The sequence below is a fragment of the Hevea brasiliensis genome, chromosome 6, assembly GCF_030052815.1.
Source record: "Hevea brasiliensis isolate MT/VB/25A 57/8 chromosome 6, ASM3005281v1, whole genome shotgun sequence".
In the NCBI taxonomy this organism is placed as follows: domain Eukaryota; kingdom Viridiplantae; phylum Streptophyta; class Magnoliopsida; order Malpighiales; family Euphorbiaceae; genus Hevea; species Hevea brasiliensis.
In genome coordinates, this window is record NC_079498.1 from 62,655,020 (window position 1) to 62,666,117 (window position 11,098).

Below are 11,098 nucleotides of genomic sequence, written 5' to 3' on the forward strand. Positions count from 1 at the left end.
GAGAAAGAGAGAGAAAAGGAAAAGAAAGAAAGAAAGGAAGAAGGAGAGGAGATGAACAGTAGCAGAAAAAGGGGTTCAGCAGGGCAGCATGTTTCTCTTCCGTCCAGGTGAGTTTGGCTCAACATCTATGGCTGAGTTTTTGATATGTTTGAGGTATGTATGTGTGGAAGTTATGGTTAAAATTTGGTGATTGTTCAACGGTTGGATTTGGAGAAATATATTGTTGAACACGGGCTGTCTGTAGGTTGAATTCTGAATTTTGGCTACTGAAATTTGAGAAAAATAAATAGTTAGAATGCTTATAAAATTATGAAATTTGGTACAAATGATATTTGGGATGTTGAGGCTACTGGGTTAAAATTTGGTGAATTTTAGACTTGTGGTTTATGAGATATAAATTGTTTTGCATGAGCTGTCTGAGTAAGACTGATTTCTGCAACAATTCAAATTTTGAAGGGTTGAATGAATGTTTTGATATCTCATGATATAGAGATTATTGGTGCTAAAATTTTTACTGGTATTGTATAGGTATGTCTAGAATATATGGTTAAAATTTGGGATTTATCTAACGGTTAGATCATTATATATAAATTTGAATGCACAAGCTGCCAGATTGGGTATTAATGGGTGGTTGTGGATTTAAGATTTATGATAGGAGTTTAGTCCAATTTAAGGGGAAATGCTGTTGAATTTTTATTGGATATTTAATTTAGGAAAGTGACGTTATAATTGATTATGATTATTATGATTCTAGGGGAAATCTTGAAGAATAACAAGCTCAAGGTTTGTTTCAAAAAGGTTAGTGCCTAATTCCACTTATATCTCTATTATTCTATGTTAATGACTTAAAATAAGTATGAATTTGTGAACCAAATGAATAAAAGCTAAGTGTATGTAGCCCATGGATTTCAGCTGCCTTAAGGAAGGAGTAGGATTGAGTGATTTTGATGGACTTGAAGTGAACTAAAGATTAGGTTTAAAGTATGTGAATATAAGGATAATGAACTAGTAGTTAATTAAGGTTTGTGGTGAAAACTCATAATGGAAACTAGGGTTTTGGAGAGTGAAATTTGGTTTTGGCTTATGAAGTGGTAAGTGAACATTATAAGGGTCAATTAGTGACCATTTGAGGTAAGTTGACCATATTATGGACTGAAAAATAGGATTGCAAAGTGAAGTTGTAGGCTGTCCTAGGATAGCAGCAGAGGGACTGAAAATTCAGTCCACTTGCACTGCCATAACTTTGGCTGTGTAGGTCCAATTGGTGTTTGGCCAATTGGACATGAAACTAGGCTTATAATGACACATTTTTGCTGAAGAAACCATGCCCAAAAGACCAAAGCAAGAGGACCAAAACTTGGCCCCAATCCGGATCCCCTGCAACAGCACCTGCAGAAATGACCAAATGAACAGTAACTGTTCATTTGGCCATAACTCACTGTAGATTTGGTCAATTGACCTGAAATTTTTACAGAAACAAGTTAAGACATAGACAAACAACTTTCATGAAGAAACCTACCCCAAATTATGACCAGAGCCTAACCCAAATGGCAGTCACAGTTACTGTTCAAACCTGCAACTCTGCAGATTTTCATTTGAGCAATAATGTTTGGATGGCTATAACTCTCTCTAGAAAACTCGGATTTAGGCTATTCTTGAACCGATGGAAACCTAAGGTATGGTAGAACATGTCATATGAAGAAAGTTAGACCAAATTATGAACTTAACTTTGTCAAATTACTGACCAAAGTTGGACCAAAATCTGTCAAAACCCAAAAGTGCAGCATGAACAGTACACGTGAACAGTAAACTTATTTTGGCCATAACTTGAGCTACAAAACTCCAAATGGAGTGATTCAAAAAAGGAAATTCAACTAGACAAAATAAGGAACAACTTTCATGTTTACCATTTCCTCAAATTCCCACTCCAACAATGCTTAATGGAATAGTAAAGTTAAGTTTCAAAAACCGAAAATTGGCAATTTTGCCAAATGACCTAAGCTTTGAGGAAGTGACCAAAACTAACAAGTTTTAAATGCAAAATGTGGTATGTTGGGAATGCCAAAACCAATGTACATAATTTCTACCTAAAAGTCAACATTTTTATTGACCAAAGAGGTGAATAGTGACACCAAAACTTAAAATTCAAAATTTGAAATTAGAAATGCATCTAGGGGACTTTAAATTACAATTGGCAATTAATACTAGCAAATGTAAAACTCAAAATGTGGGATCTTGGTGTAATTAGAATTAACATATCCCTTAAGTATGAAAAAGTCAATATTTTGGTTGACTAGTAAGGTGAATAGTAATCAAAATAATTAGCAAATTAAGATGAAGACCTAGAACCAATTCTAAGCTTAAATGCTTAGAATGGTATGACAAATGTGGACTATGCATCTTAGTCAAAATTGTTAAAAAGAAATTTAGGCCATAAATTTGAAATCCATGAAATTTTCATGGATTACTTGAAACATGAAGAATAAGTCACCAAATTGATGTAAATAGATAGTTAAGACTTATATGCCCATCACAAATGGAATTCATAAAATATTAGTAACTCAACTTGAAATATAAAATTTGTAATTACATAAGTAGATTCTTGAATGTATAAATGAGAAAGGAAAAACGTTTTGAATACAATGGTACATGTGAACCATTGTTTAGAATTGTGATCAATATGAATAACATAATGAATGGACAAATAAACCGTATTAATGTATGAATGAGACATTAGTTCTCATTATTGTAAAGAGGAGAAGTATTTTGAATACAATGGTATAAAAGGATAATTGATGTGAATTGTGATCATATAAATGATCAAATGAATGTATGAATTATGATTGAAATTTATCATGAAATAATGAAGTCATAAAGCACAATATATTAATATTTTAAAATATTAATTGCCCTAGTATACCTAACAAGATTGGTTTGGATAGTTTGGCATGCCAATAGGGTATTGTTTTAGCAGTACTGCGAAAGGCTTTAGGCCTGTATTTATGGCTTTATGCCCGTATTCATGGCTTTTATGCCCGTATTCATGGCTTTTATGCTAATTATGTGATATCATGGCTTTTTAGCCATACTGACTGCATACGTGGTTGACGTTCTGCGTCCCATGGTATGACGGCCCGAGGCATCGCGGTGTCCAGTGCCAACGACCCGTTATCCAGTCCAGTCGTCTAGTATAGGTTACTTGGGCAGTCAATTAAAGTATTATTCAATTCAGGCAGCTAAGTTAAGTTAAGATCCAGTACAATTAAATTAAGTATTGAATGAATAAGCAAAAGAGATTAGCAAAAGAAACATAACAAAAATATAAATTGCAGAACCGTACAGACTTAAAATACAATACAGATAGAATAAATTATATACCTGCTAGTATTACTGAAAAGTTATAAACTAAGCACTTCCAAAGAGGAACAAACTAGTATATAAGATCGTTAATACTAGAAATACCATACCAAATTAAATTGATTCTTGAGTATCTGAATTATCATTTATTTCTTTCTTTACTTGTATATATTATTTCTGGTTATATTATTGCACCACTAAGCAGAAATGCTTAGCGCGATGGAATTGCTTCCTCGCGCATGTAATCAAGGTAAAACCAGAGATCGTCGATCGAGATTTTTGGAGTCCAGATCTGCGAAGTGTCGAAGAGTTCAAGATTGTCACCTCAAAGAATGCATGTAGATAGGGCTCATTTTATACATGTTATGTATATTGTTCATTCCTAGCACATTGTAAATTATTTGTATATCTTGTACAAAATAAACTCATGTAATTAACCTATGAATTATGGAAGCTATTCAAAGTAAGTATTTTAGTATGTGAATTGAATTTGAGTTATAATGAGATTATACTTGTGAATATTGAGATATTGAATATCTAATGAGATTTCTCGAGAAACTGGATAATCAGTATTGAGATACATTATGTTTGAAAATTTTTGAGACTATTAAGTTTGAGAAATTGAGTATATATTGAAATTGTCTTTGGCAGTTCGGAAGAATCAAGTAGTCCAAATTACAAATGACACTTTGTCGGATTATCGTTAAAATTTTTGAAATTTCCAATTTAGTTAGATTTTGATAAAAGTAAAAATAGCCTAAATCTTCAATAAAGTTTTTGAATAAATAAATCAAGAACTGTAATGAAATCAGATAAAATAGAGTGCTCCGGCACACTGAGTGGCATAACTTGCTCGGCTACACTGTAGTCGGGTAAGGGGTGTCACATTTAGTGGTATCAGAGCGCGGTTTATGAGTTCGACCTAGATAGATTGCATATCATGCATTGCATTCATAAGAGTCGAGGTGACACTATTGCAGATCTGTATTTCCTGTTTATTTTAGGTTAAGGTATGGAATAAGAAAGTGAAGAGACAATGAGATAGCGAATTGAGATGAGAAGCAGACTGTATTTAAGATGAAAAGGGATGAGTACAGAACTGTTTAATGATAGGATTGAGACTAAGGAGAAAGTAAAGTATGATAACACGGAAAGGTGTAGAAGTAAAGAGGTAGCAGTTCGTCGTTTGCTTATATCAGGTAAATTTGGAGGACGAAATTTTTATAAGAGGGGAAGAGTTGTAACATCCTCCCGATAGCAACTCCGTACATTCTTCTGTTCCGGTGACCGGTGTCGGTCCGGACAGCTAGAACGTCCGGAAAAATATTTAAACTAAAGTCATGAACCATAATTAACTCAAATATTAGTAAGAAAAATTTAGTAAAAATTTTAGAAATAAAATACAACCAAGTTAAACGAGCCGATGCCCTAGCGAGGGGTAACTCAGAGGGAAGTTGCGGTTCTCGCAACGAGGAGCCCTAGACCCGGGGGAAAAATTATAAAATAATTTTTGGGACTCCAGAGAAGGGTCATTGAGGTTCCTATGGCATTAGAATGCCAAGAAAATATTTAGAAAAATTTTTCAATCGGTACAGACAATTTTGACCCGTTAAGCCAAACGGAGGGCATTTTGGTCATTTCGCCTTCAGAGGTGATTTTTGGCCAACTTGTCCAGTTAAGTAAATAATTATAATGATCTAAAATATGAATAAATATTGCTAAAAATTGAATTGAAAATGAGTAGAGAAAAGAAGAAAAGAAAATGAAGGAAAATGCTTAATTATGACATATGGTGAAGTCATTAAAAAGCCCCCCTCCAATCACCATTTGACAAACCAATAAAAAGAGATAAAAATGACTTAAAATGAGATAAAAAAACAAAGGAAACCAGCAGTTTCCTTCTTCATACAGGCTGGAATAAGAGAGAAAGAGAGAGAAAAGGAAAAGAAAGAAAGAAAGGAAGAAGGAGAGGAGATGAACAGTAGCAGAAAAAGGGGTTCAGCAGGGCAGCATGTTTCTCTTCCGTCCAGGTGAGTTTGGCTCAACATCTATGGCTGATTTTTTGATATGTTTGAGGTATGTATGTTTGGAAGTTATGGTTAAAATTTGGTGATTGTTCAACGGTTGGATTTGGAGAAATATATTGTTGAACACGGGCTGTCTGTAGGTTGAATTCTGAATTTTGGCTACTGAAATTTGAGAAAAATAAATGGTTAGAATGCTTATAAAATTATGAAATTTGGTACAAATGATACTTGGGATGTTGAGGCTGCTGGGTTAGAATTTGGTGAATTTTAGACTTGTGGTTTATGAGATATAAATTGTTTTGCATGAGCTGTCTGAGTAAGACTGATTTCTGCAACAATTCAAATTTTGAAGGGTTGAATGAATGTTTTGATATCTCATGATATAGAGATTATTTGATGCTAAAATTTTTACTGGTATTGTATAGGTATGTCTAGAATATATGGTTAAAATTTGGGATTTATCTAACGGTTAGATCATTATATATAAATTTGAATGCACAAGCTGCCAGATTGGGTATTAATGGGTGGTTGTGGATTTAAGATTTATGATAGGAGTTTAGTCCAATTTAAGGGGAAATGCTGTTGAATTTTTATTGGATATTTAATTTAGGAAAGTGAAGTTATAATTGATTATGATTATTATGATTCTAGGGGAAATCTTGAAGAATAACAAGCTCAAGGTTTGTTTCAAAAAGGTTAGTGCCTAATTCCACTTATATCTCTATTATTCTATGTTAATGACTTAAAATAAGTATGAATTTGTGAACCAAATGAATAAAAGCTAAGTGTATGTAGCCCATGGATTTCAGCTGCCTTAAGGAAGGAGTAGGATTGAGTGATTTTGATGGACTTGAAGTGAACTAAAGATTAGGTTTAAAGTATGTGAATATAAGGATAATGAACTAGTAGTTAATTAAGGTTTGTGGTGAAAACTCATAATGGAAACTAGGGTTTTGGAGAGTGAAATTTGGTTTTGGCTTATGAAGTGGTAAGTGAACATTATAAGGGTCAATTAGTGACCATTTGAGGTAAGTTGACCATATTATGGACTGAAAAATAGGATTGCAAAGTGAAGTTGTAGGCTGTCCTAGGACAGCAGCAGAGAGACTGAAAATTCAGTCCACTTGCACTGCCATAACTTTGGCTGTGTAGGTCCAATTGGTGTTTGGCCAATTGGACATGAAACTAGGCTTATAATGACACATTTTTGCTGAAGAAACCATGCCCAAAAGACCAAAGCAAGAGGATCAAAACTTGGCCCCAATCCGGATCCCCTGCAACAGCACCTGCAGAAATGACCAAATGAACAGTAACTGTTCATTTGGCCATAACTCACTGTAGATTTGATCAATTGACCTGAAATTTTTACAGAAACAAGTTAAGACTTAGACAAACAACTTTCATGAAGAAACCTACCCCAAATTATGACCAGAACCTAACCCAAATGGCAGTCACAGTTACTATTCAAACCTGCAACTCTGCAGATTTTCATTTGAGCAATAATGTTTGGATGGCTATAACTCTCTCTAGAAAACTCGGATTTAGGCGATTCTTGAACCGATGGAAACCTAAGGTATGGTAGAACATGTCATATGAAGAAAGTTAGACCAAATTATGAACTTAACTTGGTCAAATTACTGACCAAAGTTGGACCAAAATCTGTCAAAACCCAAAAGTGCAGCATGAACAGTACACGTGAACAGTAAACTTATTTTGGCCATAACTTGAGCTACAAAACTCCAAATGGAGTGATTCAAAAAAGGAAATTCAACTAGACAAAATAAGGAACAACTTTCATGTTTACCATTTCCTCAAATTCCCACTCCAACAATGCTTAATGGAATAGTAAAGTTAAGTTTCAAAAACCGAAAATTGGCAATTTTGCCAAATGACCTAAGCTTTGAGGAAGTGACCAAAACTAACAAGTTTTAAATGCAAAATGTGGTATGTTGGGAATGCCAAAACCAATGTACATAATTTCTACCTAAAAGTCAACATTTTTATTGACCAAAGAGGTGAATAGTGACACCAAAACTTAAAATTCAAAATTTGAAATTAGAAATGCATCTAGGGGACTTTAAATTACAATTGGCAATTAATACTAGCAAATGTAAAACTCAAAATGTGGGATCTTGGTGTAATTAGAATTAACATATCCCTTAAGTATGAAAAAGTCAATATTTTGGTTGACTAGTAAGGTGAATAGTAATCAAAATAATTAGCAAATTAAGATGAAGACCTAGAACCAATTCTAAGCTTAAATGCTTAGAATGGTATGACAAATGTGGACTATGCATCTTAGTCAAAATTGTTAAAAAGAAATTTAGGCCATAAATTTGAAATCCATGAAATTTTCATGGATTACTTGAAACATGAAGAATAAGTCACCAAATTGATGTAAATAGATAGTTAAGACTTATATGCCCATCACAAATGGAATTCATAAAATATTAGTAACTCAACTTGAAATATAAAATTTGTAATTACATAAGTAGATTCTTGAATGTATAAATGAGAAAGGAAAAACGTTTTGAATACAATGGTACATGTGAACCATTGTTTAGAATTGTGATCAATATGAATAACATAATGAATGGACAAATAAACCGTATTAATGTATGAATGAGACATTAGTTCTCATTATTGTAAAGAGGAGAAGTATTTTGAATACAATGGTATAAAAGGATAATTGATGTGAATTGTGATCATATAAATGATCAAATGAATGTATGAATTATGATTGAAATTTATCATGAAATAATGAAGTCATAAATCACAATATATTAATATTTTAAAATATTAATTGCCCTAGTATACCTAACAAGATTGGTTTGGATAGTTTGGCATGCCAATAGGGTATTGTTTTAGCAGTACTGCGAAAGGCTTTAGGCCTGTATTTATGGCTTTATGCCCGTATTCATGGCTTTTATGCCCGTATTCATGGCTTTTATGCCAATTATGTGATATCATGGCTTTTTAGCCATACCGATCGCATATACGTGGTTGGCGTTCTGCGTCCCATGGTATGACGGCCCGAGACATCGCGGTGTCCAGTGCCAACGACCCGTTATCCAGTCCAGTCGTCTAGTATAGGTTACTTGGGCAGTCAATTAAAGTATTATTCAATTCAGGCAGCTAAGTTAAGTTAAGATCCAGGACAATTAAATTAAGTATTGAATGAATAAGCAAAAGAGATTAGCAAAAGAAACATAACAAAAATATAAATTGCGAGCAAATGCAGACTTGAAATACAATACAGATAGAATAAATTATATACCTGCTAGTATTACTGAAAAGTTATAAACTAAGCACTTCCAAAGAGGAACAAACTAGTATATAAGATCGTTGATACTAGAAATACCATACCAAATTAAATTGATTCTTGAGTATCTGAATTATCATTTATTTCTTTCTTTACTTGTATATATTATTTATGGTTATATTATTGCACCACTAAGCGAAATGCTTAGCGCGATGGAATTGCTTCCTCGCGCAGTCTTCAAGGTAAAACCAGTGGCTATCGACTAAGATTTTTGGAGTCGGATCTGCGAAGTGTCGAAGAGTACAAGATTGTCACCTCCTCAGCAATGCATGTAGATAGGGCTCATTTTATACATGTTATGTATATTGTTCATTCCTAGCACATTGTAAATTATTTGTATATCTTGTACAAAATAAACTCATGTAATTAACCTATGAATTATGGAAGCTATTCAAAGTAAGTATTTTAGTATGTGAATTGAATTTGAGTTATAATGAGATTATACTTGTGAATATTGAGATATTGAAAATCTAATGAGATTTCTGAGAAATCTGGATACTGTATTGAGATACATTATGTTTGAAAATTTTTGAGACTATTAAGTTTGAGAAATTGAGTATATATTGAAATTGTCTTTGGCAAGTTCAGAAGAACTGTTAGTCCAAATTACAGCCGACACTTTGTCGGATTATCGTTAAAATTTTTGAAATTTCCAATTTAGTTAGAATTGTAATGAAATCAGATAAAATAGAGTGCTCCGGCACACTGAGTGGCATAACTTGCTCGGCTACACTGTAGTCGGGTAAGGGGTGTCACAACTTATGTGCCCATGTATTGCCTAGACACGTGTGTTAAATTGGATAGATTGGCATGCCAATAGGGTATTGTTTTAGCAGTACTGCGAAATGCTTTATGCCTATATTCATGGCTTTATACCCGCACTCATGGCTATATGCCCGCACTCATGGCCTTTATGCCCGATTAAGTTTTATCATGGCTTTTTAGCCATTCTGACTGCATACGTGGTTGACCTTCCACGTCCCATGATATGACGGCCCAAGGCACCGCGGTGTCCAGTGCGAACGACCCGTTATCCAGTTTAGTCAGCTTGTCATAGGTTACTTGGGCAATGAAATTTGTTAAGAATAATGTGAATTAAATGAATGAATAAGAAAGAAAATAGAATTACTTTTAAAATTTCATTTACTCTGAAAAGATCAAAACACCTAAGAAATGTTGAGTGAAAGGATAAAAAGATTAGAAAAATAGATATCATTTAAATAAAAAATTACAACTGCATCTTCTGAAATAACATGAATAGAAATGTAATATACTAATATATTTCGTATTTTGTATGTCATTACAGTAAATATAGGAAACAAGCGATTCCAAAGAATAATATAATGTGACAAATGATAATTAATATTAGGAATCCCATATGAAATGAAAATAATTCTTGATTACGCAAATTAGGTTTTTATTTCCATTTGTATTTTGTATATATTATTTTCTTGTTATATTATTGCACCACTAAGTAGAAATGCTTAGCGTGATGGATTAGTTTCCTTCGCGCAGGTACTAAAGGTAAAGCACAACGAATATTAAACATAGATTTTGGAGTTATGATATGCAAAAGTGTCTGAAGTATTCAAGGTTGTCACCTCCTCAGCAATGCATGTAAATAGGGCTCACATTAGTCATTTTATGTATTTTGTATAGTATAAATATTTCTTATGTTGAAATGTAAACTAGAAAATTGTAATTAATATTTATGTGTTGTAAATTAATGGAGATAGAAAATTTTTACATATGAATTGAGTATGAATGGAAATGTATGGATGAGATTTGAAATATGAGAAAATTATGAGAATGATTGATGAGATAATTATGATTAGCATGGATAAGATTTTATTTTGAAAATATTGTTGAATTTCAAACAGGTGAATATTGAAATACGCCAAACGATAATAAAATAGGGGAAACTCCGCTGGTTTCTCTATAAAAAGATAATTGATATGAAAAGAAAACAACTTAAAAATGATTAAAGAAATAAAGTAAGATAAGTTTGGGTGCTTCGACACCGAATGTGGCACGCCTTGCTTGGCTACATTGTAGTCAAGTGAGGGGTGTTACATTTATTGGTATCAGAGCACGATTTAAGTGTTCCTAGGCATCGACAGATAGAATAAGATAGTGTGCATAACATGCATTGCATTCATATGAGTCGAGTTGACACTAATGTAGATCTGTTTTCTCTTATAAGGTGAAGAAATAAGGAAGTAGCAGCTCCTCGACTATTTACACGAGGTAAATTTTGAGGACGAAATTTTTGTTAGAGGGGAAGAATTGTAACACCCTCACTCTAGCAAGTCCATACATTCTACTGTTCCGGTGATTGGTGTAGGTTCGGACAACTAAAACATCTGGAAAAATATTTAGACTAGAGTGAGGA